Source organism: Apteryx mantelli, chromosome 10 (genome assembly GCF_036417845.1).
Source record: "Apteryx mantelli isolate bAptMan1 chromosome 10, bAptMan1.hap1, whole genome shotgun sequence".
Lineage (NCBI taxonomy): Eukaryota > Metazoa > Chordata > Aves > Apterygiformes > Apterygidae > Apteryx > Apteryx mantelli.
In genome coordinates this window covers 21,020,952-21,034,095 of record NC_089987.1, presented here as the reverse complement: position 1 = coordinate 21,034,095, position 13,144 = coordinate 21,020,952, and the positions used below count along the sequence as shown (strand labels likewise).

Sequence of the window (13,144 nt, the reverse complement as noted above, 5' to 3'; positions counted from 1 at the left end):
TCACTAAACATATTAATGACTAAAAATGAAAGTAAATAGAGAAGAACTTGAAATGATGAATAGCTTTTCACTGAATCTCACTGAAAATCTGCATCTTGATGGACTGCTGTTTTTTAGAAATTTATTGTAGGTAAAATACGGAGCAACTGTTATGAAGAAGTGGATTAGTTAAGTGATATAAACTTGTAACAATGTGGTTGTGCTGTTCACTGTCTTGCTTAGTGAAATAAATGGATTAACTTCTGGTTCTTCATGTCCCATTCCATCCCCGCCAACCCAGAAGTCCTAGATATGTTTGCAGAATGTTACATTTTTATTTATGCCATAGGCCCATGGAAATCAATCACACTAGTCATATAAGCGCAATTTTCTGGATCAGTTTCCAGCTATTGGCAGATTAATGCAGTAGCGCTACTGAAGTCACAGGAGATTGCACCTGGTTGCTCTTGCATGCTTAGCGATAATTATTCTGGTAACCAAAGCTCATATATTGCTAACATTGATAGGAGGATGAGTGAAGAAAGATAACAGCTTGAAATAAGGTTCCAGCGATATAAGGGTAGGAGCTGTACTGTTGTAGCAAGTCTTAAATAAAAGGCAAGCTGTCTTTCCGGAAGGTCAGATGAATCTTGATGAGTTGGGCTATTTCTGTTTGTTGCTATGTTCCCTGCACACAGGGTGCCAAACATAGTGAAATACAATGAAATTACAAAAACTATCAAGAAAAATAGCAGCTGCATACAAAAGGCATCTGTGATAAAGCAGACTTGCTATTTTGCAAAATCTGTCTGGATTTCTCAAAGAACTGAATTTTTCCTGTATTCTCTGCACTGTCATGTGAAATAAGGCTTACCCTGGAGTTCTGATAACTTTCAAGAAAAGAATTCAAGCTATCACTGTTCGTGAAGTAACTTATGTGTAAATACCATAAATTTGGTGAATGGTTGTTTGACTGAATTATTTTTTTCTCTCCTAATCGGTTCCTCAAATCAGAATTCTGTGCTGGTGCGAGCGTTAAAGATAGAGTGTAACAGCATTCTCCCCACCTTTCAACATGTTCCATGTACCAGGAGGCCGACATTACCATGTCTCAGGATGATCTCTCTGGAGCTGTATATTTACCCTTGTGAAAGACCAAGATTCTCTCACCTATTTTCTCTGAAATCAATAAGAAGACACACAGCCCCGTGTAAGTAGTCCAAAAATGAATTTTTGATTTTTTTCCAAGTGGTTGGAATTTTTTCCAAGTGTCTTTGAGTTCACTCAGCTTTGTACAATTTATGGTTCATCAAAACATGGTATAATTACACAGATTACTTATCTCGAAATGTTACAGGCTTTTCTTGCATGTTTCAATTTTGCTCCATTTGGAGAAATGGCACTTTTCCTGCTGTTCTTATATTGACAGTTGTAAATTACATGTGCCTGCCTGCTTTACCGCTGTAGCTAAGCAGAGTCCTAGGGAACCATAAGGAAACTGAACACACTACTTTAATATTTGGGATGTGAAAAAATGCCTTTTTTTGATGATCTATTACAGTTCAAATTCTAATTGTACTGCTGTGCTTCATATCACTGTATGTTATCTCTTCTTACCCTGTTTTCATGTCTTTTTACTACACAGTGTATTCTGATTAAGTTCAGCTTAGAAAACAGTATATTGTGTCACATTGTAGAATGTTAATGAGGGTAAAGTATTTAACAAATATCCCATAACAAAGTGTTATGGGAGTCAAGCTGGCTGCTGAAATATGCCTAAAATACTCTTTGCTTATTATGGTCTACTTATTTTAGCTGTACTTGATCAAAACACACATTTGTAAAAATAAAACAGCTAACACCACATTACCGATCACATTTCGTTCCTGTTCCAACTCGCAGCTCAATGCCTGGCCTGAGCAAATGAGCCAGGTTGTGGGAAAATGTGCCAGGGCTAGATAAACAGGAATCACAGTCACAGTTGTTTCAGACTTTATGTAGCAAGCCACATTTGCACAGAGCACTGTCAGTTTGCTTTCCACTGGGTTCTTTTCAAATGGATGAGAATTAGAACCTTGTTTCTCCTCTCGCGTGGTTTTATATAAACTTGCTGGGAAGTGGATTATTACCAAATATAGCTTGTAGGACTGCAGTAGAATCTTTCCAGTCTGGCTGTTTGCCTAAAAAGGTTCAGAAAAGAGTTATCATAGTTGCTTCAGATTTACTAGAAAGTGGTACGTGTGTATGCGCTATGGGGCATGCATGCAGTAAGTGCAACATTTCTCCAAAACATTGTACTTACTGTGTACCAGATGTACAGCTAAAATTATAATTATGATTACTGAACAAACTTCTGAACAAATACATATGTCCTTCTGTAGTAAATCTAATACGCTTGGTAATGTACATCTATAACAAACTTAACTGGAATTTTTGGACATATGGTGACCTGTTTGGAGCTACTGTCTATGTGTAGCTGATCTGACCTAAATACAAAATACGCAGGGTATGTGTTCTGTCAACTCTTCATTATCCAGAATAACAGAGTAAGGAATCCCCCAAGGAACTGGGAAAACCTCAGTAGTCAGAGGCATGCAGGGGTATGCAACATAAAACCTCACGGCATAGAATCTGCATGTTAAAATTCCTAGGATTTGGGGAGAAGTGAACAGTGAGAGAACTATACAAGAGTTATGCGGCTCAGTGACTGCTATGTATTATCTGCCCAGCAATGTCTGATGTCATTACTGATATTCATGAATTACAATACCATCAACATTTTGTCTGTTATAATTTTCTGTAGTCACAGATGGAATGTCTAAGCAGACATTTCCAAGTATAATTTTATCTATAATTCAGTTTTCATAATACCTTGCATAAACGTCTATTTGTTGATGATGCGCTGCTATAATTCATTACAGCATTTTTAACAGTTCTAGACTGGGGCAAACTGACGAGCAAAGCGAGCTGTTTTCCATATAGTATCGATGGCTTCTAGGAGATTTTCAGAACTAAGTTGCGCAGACATATGTGAGAGGGAAATATAATCCTGTGTACAATTTGTACAATTCATGGTTGAACAAGGAAGGCTAAGCACAGAAAGTGGTGCTTAATAGTTAGCCTGTAAACCTATTGATTTGAAGCAATGTAATTTAAAAAAAAAAAAAAAAAGGTCTGCTTGGCTAATAATCTACATTAAACATCGCAGTTATCCTTATAAAGAATATGCTCATTAATATTTAATCTGCACATCAGCTGCATCTCTTACAACAGGGTGATAATATTCCCCATAACTTTCATTAATTATAAGCAAATTGACATGAACTGAGAATAACTGATTGGGAATAAATCTTTTATGGTTCAAGCCAAATCTTAGTAAAAGTAATAAAGAACAGTTTCAATTTCTTAACAGTTATGATAGTTGTTCCATATTAGTTCTAATTATACAGTAAGAAAGAGCACTCAACTCATATGTGTCATAGGCAAGACTCGGTATCTCTTGCTTCTTGTAATAAAAGATATGTGACATTTTTGACACTGGACTATATAAACAACACTAATTTGGATGAGGCAGACTTGCTCTCCAGTTACCCTTCAGGCTGACTCTGAGTAAATGGAGCACACTGAAGTTGTCCATGACTGGAAGTCTACAATTCATACAGAAAACCCGAGAGCCCTCAACAGTCAAAATAATTCTAATTAATTGCCTCAAGGCCAAAAGATAGCAAGTGTTTGTAACTACCAAATGGCACCTTCTCAAAGAAAATTATGGACTATTCTCTTTGTTATAGCATAGGTAAAATCATAGGTTCTCCGCAGTAATACTAAAAGTAATGATGTCTCAAGCAGAAAACTTAATGTAATTGTATATGGATTAATACTTTCTCTTTTGGGGAGGCATGAGGATATGGCTAAATGTTGTAATTTGTACTTAATTTGTGTGTTTTAAATGATTTTAACAGATTACTTATCTTATTGTTCAACTGAGTTTGTTTAGTGTAATTTAATTATTTATATTAGATAACTAACATGCAAAACTAAAGTTATGATTACATTCCATTTTACTTTTTAGTAAATGCACTTTTATGCCATCCATTCATTTTAGGATTTCCAAGGATGGTTCCAGTACTTTATATAATCTCTCATGACTTAAGAGTGGGTTCAGTGAATACTCTTGTGCTATGAAGAAGTCAAAGTAAAAGCAATTGTACTAAGTTTTGATGCTTTTGGAGGGGATTAAACTATGTTGCTATATTAAGTTTGGGTTGTTTTCTGCTTAGGATATCTTTACCTTTAATAATATTTCAGAAACTTCATGGGTTTACAAATGGCATAATGGAGATATAGCCCATAACTTTGTTTGAGAAAGCTCCCTTTAGTACTTCCAAATGGTCTTTCGTCCTTGAGACAATTAAAATTATTTTGGCTATTGAAGTAAAGGTTCTAGGGTCAGGCTCAATTCGTAGGCTTGATTTTCGCCATAGCTTCAAACTCATATGTGTAAACCTCTCCAAACACTTCTGCATCTGCAAATGATCCATGTTTTTCAGTATTTGTCTTCACCTGTGGTAGATTTTCCATCTGCAGATCTTTTGGATGAAATCTTTATTTGGATTTAATCTGTGTAATTTTATGCAGCTATAATTGAGGTGCCTAGATTAGGAGCCTTATCATTGTAAGTGTTTATTATTTATAATAAAAAGGAGCAATAGAGGACAATTTGAGATCTTTGTACCTGAATGCTGATTTGTGTTTGTGCTAATAATCCTGAAATTTATAGGCATATTCAGAATAGAGTTTCTCTACAAAAAAAATCCCCAGAAACATGGCTTTCTGGGGGCATTGTGTTTTTTCAGATCAATTCATCTGCCTGTGGATGAATTAACTGGAAGTAACAAAAGTAGATTTATTTTGTTAGCAGTCACCTAGTTTAAGCAAGGTTTTGCAGCATGAACTGCTGCAATGATCTTTTTCATGAATACTGTTACTTAAGGAGGTGAGATGGGAAAAAATGGTGTTCAGACTTTAGTTCCTATAGCAAGCACCATCTGGACAGACATAAGAGAACTATTTCAAACAGAATGGACGCAAGTTCCTGCTTTATTTTTTTAGGTCAAATGATCAGTTTCATTTCTAATCTTAAGTATTTCTATGTACTGTGTTAGCTTACCAAGAAAATAATACTTCCTCCGCCCTCCCCAACCCTTTAAAGCATTCTTTTCAGGTGATTGGATTCTTTACGTCTAGCCTGAACTTCGTGTTGTATTTAGATTCCAAGGTGTGTCTGCCTGCCTCTCTTTTTGCAAAGAATTAAGTATGATTATAAAAAAAGAGTAATATCAATCTGCAGCAAAATAAATTACAGAAAAGACCCATGTAAAAAGTGTCGCACATGTTGAAAATACTTCTTAAAGTAAAAAATCCATCTGTTCCTACCCCAGTTGACTTTGAGTCTAAATGCATAGTATGTAAAGAAATGATGAGGATCAGGAAAAAGAAAGCAGGTGATGCATCATTTTACCTTAATGAACAATCAGTATTTGGGGATAACTTAGTACAGAAACCATTTATTTAAAATGCTCTGGAGTGTGAATTCTTGTGGATATGTTCAAGAAGGACTGGAAGGAGCATGGAAAGATGACTTACTGAGTCAGGGAATCAGAGATGATTCCTAGTGTAGAAGTTTGCATAGAAAATATGCATTCCACATGAAAATGAGACCTCTGAAAGGTAATTGGAGTATCCATGTTTTTTAAAAAAAAAATCTGGTTTTGAGTCCATAGAACTAATGTTGCAATGTGAGAAAGAAGCTAACCAAGTTCCTGGTAAGAGACCAAATTGTAACTGGAATCTGGAACAAAAAAATAGAAGATTCAGAATTAGTTCTGAACTAAGGAGCTGAAATTTGCCAAGCACTATAATCTACCCAGTCCTCAAGAAAGTGTTTGGAGTGCAAACGGTGTTCTAACATTGTTAACAGAACTGAGAACCCAAAGTGGTGCAGAAAAACGGGCATTACACACCGTGCGGGACTCTCAGAGCTAGCATGAACAGTGGTAAGAGCTGTTGCTATTTTAACGGCTTACACATTATGCCAATGGCTAGCCTGCAGGAGAAGTTGTATGACACGCAATGGATTACATCATTTTGCAAGTTTGAACTGGCTGGCAATATGTGCAATGAGCAGATGGCACAACAATGTTGGCAGTAGTTCCCTCAGATAATTCTGCGTAGGAGAAATAGATTTAATGCAGAATTAATGAGTAGGGTGTCAAGCTGAAAGTAAGTACAGTATTTATAGCTTTTACTTTAAACACTGGTGACCAACTGCTATCAGAACCAGCATTAATACTTTTAAAAGAAAGAAAACAGAATTATCTCCAAAGAAGTGCATGAGCAAGGTGTGGGGGTAATTTCAAATGAGAAATAAATGTGATTTATGATTTAAACAAAAGCATATCTGTTAATAAATTAGAAAAACTCCAACCTGTAGTAATATTTGGGAAAAGAGTGCTTGTTTTTTGGGATAGATGATGTTTGAATTCATATTCCAAGCAATGTTCCTCTTGCCATAAGACAGATTTTGTAAGAGTAAAGTAGTTTTTATTACTTTGACAGTCCTAGGGTGAGCAAGGAAATAGAATATGCTTATTGTTGATGGTAGAGGAAGGAAGAAAAAAAGAATCTATATTTGCACACAGATTGAAATATTAGATATATAAGAAAAGGGGGAATATTTTCCCATAGCAAAAAAAAAAAAAAAAAAGTGGGTATGGCAACAGCAGTGTTGGGGGAGAGGTTTTTTGTTTGTTTGTTCTTAACAAATCTGGGTGCCTTAGCAGACTTCTGATTTGTAAAAACAGGGAGAGAGAAAAGCAGAAACACATGCATGTGCATACTCAGTACTTTCTTTGGGGAAAAGAAATACTTCTATAGTATACTTCTATACTTTAGGATAGAAGTGTTTTGTAGGAAAGGTCATTAAAAATTACAGCTGATATGGAGGGCTCTAAAGCTTTACCTGTGTGGTATACTGATCCAGGGGAAAATGGTGAGAGTGACTGGAAAGAGTCACAGCTGTTAGATTAAATCTACACAAACAAAATTTATATTTAGGTTTACAGAAATTAAAAAAAAGCATGTACATCAGTGTAAGGCTGAGAATATATCAAATACCTATTCCAACAGTACAAAAATTTATTTTGAATCTTGTAGTAGTTGTAGAGGTAATACCAAAGATGGATGACTGTCATGAATGCTAAGAAGAACCACTTAACCTTATGTTTCAGTAGAAAAGGGATATTGAACACACTGCTATGAATGCATATCTTAAATTAGAAAAAAGAGGGGGAAGATTTTAGATTTGTATTGTTTAAAATTGTTTCTGTTCTAGACTGCTATTCTCACTTTTCTGGCCTAGACTTATCATAGAAGCATAGAGTAATTTAAGTTGGAAGTCATCTAATCCAGCCCCCCTGCTCAGTGCGGGGACAGCCTAGAGAAAGTTGCTCAGGGCCTTGTCCATTTAAGCTTTGAATATCTCCAAGGATTTAGATACCATAATCTCTCTGGGCTCCTGTTCCAGTGTTTGACTACCGTCACAGTAAAAAAAATTCCTCCTATATGACTGAAATTTCCCATGTTCCAAATTGTATCTGTTGCCTCTTGTCCTCATGTGCACCTCCAAGCAGAGTGTGGCTCCATTTTCTCCATACCCTCCCAGTGGGTAGTTGAAGTCTCCCCTGAGCCTTCTCTCCTTACAGCTGAATAAATCCAGTTCTCTCAGCCTCTCCTCATATGTCATCTGCTTCAGCCTCCTGATCGTTTTGGTGGTCCCCTACTGGACTTGCTTCAGTCTGGCATGTCTTTCCATATTGGGAAATGAAAAACTAGACACTGTGCTCCAGAAATGGTCTCACAAGTCGTGAATAGAGGGGTCTAATCACTTCCTTCATCCTGCTGGCTATGCTTTTCTAATACAGCCCAGTGTGCAGTTGGCCGCTTTTGCTGCAAGAACGCACTGCTGACTCGCGTTCAAATTGCTGTCCACCAAGATTCCCAAGATCTTTACTACAAATCATTCCACAGCCTGTACTGATGCCTTTGTTGAACTTCACAAGGTTCCTGAAAGCCCATGTCCTCAGCCTATTGAGGTCTCTCTGAATAGTGGCCCTCCTGCATATCAGCACCCCCCCCCCCTTTGGTACTGTTTAAATTGCATTTTGTCCCATTATCCAGGTCATTAATAAAGACTTGGAATGGTATTTGTCCCAGTATTGGCCTCTGAGGGATGCCACCAGTTTGGACTTTATACTGCACATCATAACCCTTTGAGCCCAATAATCCAGCCAATTTTCCACCCTCCTCATGGTCCACTTCACCCGTCCATATCTCACCAGTCTTGCTCTAAGGATTCTATGAGAGGCTCTGTGAAATGCCTCATTAAAGCCAAGGTTTACAATATCTGCTCCCCACACCATGCCCCACTGAACCAGTCATCTCATCATATAAAGTTGTCAGGTTGGTCAAGTGATATTTGCCTTGGCAAATCCATGTTGGCTGTTCCCAGTCATATACTTGCTCTTCATGTGCTTGGAAATGGCTTCCACGAGGGTTTGCGCCATAATTTTTCTGGGTGTTTAGGTTAGGCTGACTGGCCTGTAGCTCCCCAGATCTTCCTTCTTGACATTGGGGGTGATATTTGCCTTTTCCAGGAACCTTCCCTCATCCCCATGACCTTTCAATGATAATACAGAGTGGCCTGTGTAGTTTGAGGCAAAGGGAGTGAAGAGATAGATGTCAACAGGATCTAAAAGCATGGTGCACTTTCTAGACTGAGGCAGAACTCATGCTGGATGTAACACATGAAAGAAAAATGTCAGTGCTAGCCAGTATGTGTGTTTGTTGCCTGGAAAAGATGATATCCCAAAACACCAGTGATCCCTACCTGTTGTAGTGTTCTGTGGGGCCGTTAACTGCTTATTTTAGATTACAACGATTTTCAAATTGATGCAATCTAATTTTGGGTAGGGACTGAATGACCCCAGAATTTGGGCAGCAGCCATCTTATCTCATATTGCTTTCATTTGTGATTTCATTTTCTGTTAATATCCATTTACATATTACATTCTAAATGAGCATAAGTCTCAGCAGATGTGTCATAGCTGTAATCTCCCCAAGCCATAGTATTTTCATTTACTTTCATGCTTGTTGATCTGTTTATAATATCGAGGCTGAAATATACAGTTGCACAGAGACGTGTGTTAGTTGCAACTTTATACTCCTAATATCCAGCTGTACTTTTTAGAGAAAGCTCATATCATGGATAGGAGGATGGCAGCAGAACATTTTTTTTCAGTACAATCCAAATTTTATAAGCTGCCATGTAGAACCCAGGTTTTTTGCAATGAACTGACTAGACAATGTGAGGAAGCACTATGTGCTGCCGTTTGTTTTTTTTCTTTTTCATATGAAAGCATAATTCCTACAGGGAATTCTATTTCAGCCTTAGGAAAAAGGCCTGTGAACAGTTCTTCTTTCTGCCTGACTGTTTCCCTATGAATTGCTGTTGGTTAGGGGAGCTCATAGTGACAAGACAGAAGGCAGCAGCTTTGTGCTTAAATGACAAGAGTCTGTGTCTGTGCTAACTGCAGCTGGCACCATTAACTACCTGTCTATGGACTAAAATAAAAACAATTATCACTGCATGCATTAAAATGATGAAACCCACTCTGTTTCTATAGTAACATGAGCGACAATTTATACTGTGACCTTAAGAAGGTAGAATGTGACCTTTTTTTTTATTTTTTGCAGTTATACAAGAAGCAGCAATTCCCAGAGAAAATAGCGTTTAAGATGATGCACATAATTGACAAAAGTAAAGGTAAGAACTGCTTTTCTGGAAACAAAGATAAACAATGTAAACTCAAGCTGGAAGTTTGATTTTAAGAATTCTGATATGTAGAGACTTGTCCCATTCATTGTTGTTTAAAGCAGATTCTTTTTTTCTTTTTGCTGTTTATTACAAATAATCTTTAAGTAGAAGTTTTAAAAAAGACAAGAGAGGAAATAAAGCAAGGGCTTTGGCAAGTCAAAACTTTTAAATTGTTTTGCACATCTAGTCTGACCTGAAGTACCATATGAAAACACAATCCTATATTCTGAGCTTTTGTCTTCAGAAGCATGTTGAGTGTCATCAGAACCTCCCAGCTCTTATACTTATGAAACTCTGTAAGAAATTACTCGATGGATATATTTATTATACTGTGGAATTTGTAGGCCTATCCAAGCTAGCAATAATCTGGCTTGTTTATTTGTTAGTAGCAGAAAAGCTGTGGCAACATGTGTTGAACAATCCTGCTGGAATTTGGATGTATAATGTGTGTCTTTATTGATACTAATGTAGTAGAATACTATAGTATAGATTCAGCAAGAGGATTGAGTGCCTGAGTTCCTTAAATCAATCTAAGTATTCTGTTTGAATATCGCCTTATTTCCAAATGACTTCCCTGTATAAAAGATACAGCTTGTTTAACTGTATAGTCATTTAGTAACAGACAAAATTCCTGAAAGGTTTAATAATTAACCTTCCCTCTCCCCACACACTTGTCTGGCCCCGATCTCTTTCCTCAACGTGTGCTGCATAAGGAGTGTTGCTATGAGGAACTCTGGAGTTAAGATCATCTCTGCTATGAATAAGGAATTATGGAATACCTCTTCAAGTCACCTAAGCTTCCAGAGCATGACCAAAATGATGTTGGACTTTCCTTGCATGCAGCCACGGTGATCAGATAAAGACAAGAACTTAACTCTAACTCTATACTAAAATACCCTGTTCAGTCACATGATAGTCTGCCTTTAGATGTAGCAATTAATGGTTACCTTGAGGTAATAGGATTTTTTTTTCTTAAGGTTAGTGATCATAACTGACTATAATTCCTGGAACCTCTATGACCATGTCTTTTCTAAAAGTATGTAATCTACAACTTATTTTCAAAATGTATTTCACTGCTTTAGATAACAAAATACAATCCATCAGGCAATATTTTAACATCCCTTTCTAAGCCTAAATTTAGAATTCTGATTTAACAGCATTTCTTTTTAAATGTACAGATGTTTTAAGCTATTTGATAGTATGCATGCCAAATTAAGAAATAGTACATTTAGTCATTTTTGTACCTACAGTTATGATAATACACACAGGCATTCTACTTAGAAAACTGCAAATAATTTCATTTTAGGCCACTAAGCAAGCATTTTGTTCAGTCTGAAACATTCAAATAATACTATGTCCATTTCTAAGAGTATTCAGCAGAGCTTATCAAAAAAGTTTAGCAAGGGTAAAAAGCCTGAATGTTTCCAGTGTCTAGATTTATGCATTAAATATATAGTCAGTTGTATCAAAATAGGTCTTGTAATTTATGAACCCAATCATATACCACATATGAATTAGGAGCTTATGTGACTGTCACCAGAGCAAGAAGGGAAGCTACTTATCCAGAAAGAACAGAGAAGACTGCTTTTGTTCACGTAAAAAGAGCAATACTTTAAATCCATTGTGCACAGCTCCTCTTAAGCAAAAATGGACTAAAGAACTCATTTTAAGGAACAGAATGGTACTTCAGTTTGTGACTTGGTGAGATCTGTTGGTCAGAAAAATGGAGAAGTCTAGTTGCACAAACTGTACATTTTTCATTCTAGTTTCATATTTCTTATATATGTTCTGTAATCCTGTAATGGTTCATCTCTAGAAGGGAACTATCATGAAAAATTATCAAGACAGTTTGTGTGAAATGGAGAGAAATAAGAATATAGGTAGCTTATGCTGTTCATAGGGTGCCGTGATAGAATTATGTTTCTATACTTACTTGTTATTTCATATATTTTAGCTTGCTTGATTGTAGAAAATATTTAAATTGTTCATTTGTACTTCCCTTTTTTGTAATTAGAAAAGCTGGTATATCCTACTCAAACTTTGTATTATTTCCCACTTACTTTGGTGTTCGACCTCTCAAGTTGGCTGCCTAATGAAAAAGGTGTGTAGGGCCAAAAGGAAAGCTTTGTGAATGAGGAGTTAATCCAAATTCCAATTAAATTTAGAATTTAGAAAATTAAAATGCAGCAAATAATATGAAGTATCCTTAAAAGAATTTATCAGATTAAATACAGTTAAACTGCAAACTCATGAATGCACATTAGTTTTATAAGCCAGATATTTTCTTACCATAAAACACTGGAGAATCATACTGATGGTTAGCCAGTAAATTCTGTTCCCACACACAGCCATGCATCAATAAAATATTCTTGTAGAGAGGTTTATTACTTTACAGTAACAAACAGTGTATTTTAATAGGTGGTAAACTGAAGAAGAGGAGCCAGAGTAAGGATAGGTAATTACTGGGTTTTATGAAGGCAGAATTAACAGCTAGGTGTGTCTGAATTTAGCCAGCACTTACCTACCAGATAAACTTTATATTTTCAGTGACAGTTTTCTATTTTCTAAGCATCTTTTAGTTCTTTCAGTCTTTACTTTATGTAAAAGCAATATTTTAATAAAATGTATATTGTCATATTAACCAAATTTATACAGGAAAATGTAATGTAATTCGAACTATAAATTCTGCAGGTCTGTTATCACATACAGATGGCATCACATGCAGAATTATATTTATGTTTGCAGGATTGGGACCTAATCTGTTGTTCCTAATCTCTTGTTCAGAGATTGAGTATGATGAAGGGGAGCTGTAAACTATGAATGCGATTCACCAAAGGAGCAGTTTGTGTCTACTACTGAAAATACTCTCTCAGTCAACACTTCTGGTAAGTTACTTAGTCTTTCATCTTGTTAGTGTATCTCTTCTTTGGGCAAGGTGAGGCACTAACAGAAAACCCAGGCCCACCAGCTTCCGGTAAGGTACTAAATGCAAACTCAGAAATCTACAAAATAGTATTACCAAACCCATAGGAGAAAAAATATAAAGACACAGTAGCCATACTTTAATTGTACAAGGTGTGTAAGGAGAAATAACTTCTACGAGACAGGAAAATATATATGGCTGGAAAAAAGACGAGCTTTGGGCACAGTCCCTCACATCTGAAGCAGAGGCAGGCAGTAAACAGTTGCTCTGAGTTTACCTAAATATGTTAATTAGTTAGATAAATTTCA

The 13,144-nt window shown here is 36.4% G+C and overlaps 1 long non-coding RNA gene across 2 annotated transcripts in view; it reads left to right on the top strand.

Annotated features, from left to right (window-relative positions):
- The window catches only part of LOC106483186 (uncharacterized), a 43,777-nt gene extending 30,991 nt beyond the window's left edge, over window positions 1-12,786 (top strand). The window contains exons 3-5 of one of the 2 annotated variants that reach the window (XR_010885331.1): window positions 1,071-1,189; window positions 9,793-9,862; window positions 12,698-12,786. This is a non-coding gene — a long non-coding RNA (uncharacterized lncRNA). Of the gene's footprint in view, window positions 1-993; window positions 1,190-9,792; window positions 9,863-12,697 lie in introns of both variants that reach the window. The other variant, XR_010885330.1, reaches the window with a different exon arrangement.
- The last annotated feature ends 358 nt before the right edge of the window (window positions 12,787-13,144 follow it).